We start from the raw sequence: 777 nt of genomic DNA on the forward strand, positions 1-777 counted from the left end.
GAAAACCAGTTCCCCACAGCAGGGATGGCAGTTGTTTCCTCCCACTGCGAGAAACCGCCCTTGCAAAGCTTCAAGGCACCCAGGCACTCGCACCCTCCATCCTTGTTGCTGTTCTCAGCCAGGCTGTGATGGGCGGGCCCTTGCATCCACGGTCAGAGCAGAGAGACCTCCCCGCCAGCATTCTCCCTGGCACATGTGGGCCACCTATGGGGTCGGGGAGATCCTGGCTGCCCTTCCTCCCTCCCTCCATTCTCTAAGATGGCAGGTGCAATTAAGACCCACGGAGGGTTTAAGAAAAAAAGGCTGGCTGTGCGCTTGATATTAATTTTACACCCAAGAAGAATCTAGAAGCACGTGGAATCTAACTTCCCATAACTCAAGTCTCAACACTCCATCTGGTCCTCAGAAAGCAGAATTCTAACTTTAACCTCACGTCCCGAAGGCCCACCCAGGCCATCAGCCTTGCCCAGCTGCTCTGCTCGGCGACCAAGGCACTCAGAAGCACAAGTGAGGGATGGACGGATCACGGGACAGCTCATAAGGGGGACATTCCGCCACAGAGAGAGGAGGGCTCACTATTAGCAGTACGGAGATGCCAGGGGCATCGCAGAAACACACACGCTTACACGCACAGCACTGAAGCACGGGGTGGAGGTGTGCAGGACTGGGGGAACTCACACAAAAGCATGGGCGGGGGGTGACTCCATGGTTTGGGCCAACCTGTCAAGCGGCTCACCACCCCCCCCCCCCCCCCCCCCCCCCCCCCCCCACACCCTC

This window comes from Lipotes vexillifer, unplaced genomic scaffold (assembly GCF_000442215.2).
Source record: "Lipotes vexillifer unplaced genomic scaffold, Lipotes_vexillifer_v1.1 scaffold1771, whole genome shotgun sequence".
Lineage (NCBI taxonomy): Eukaryota > Metazoa > Chordata > Mammalia > Artiodactyla > Lipotidae > Lipotes > Lipotes vexillifer.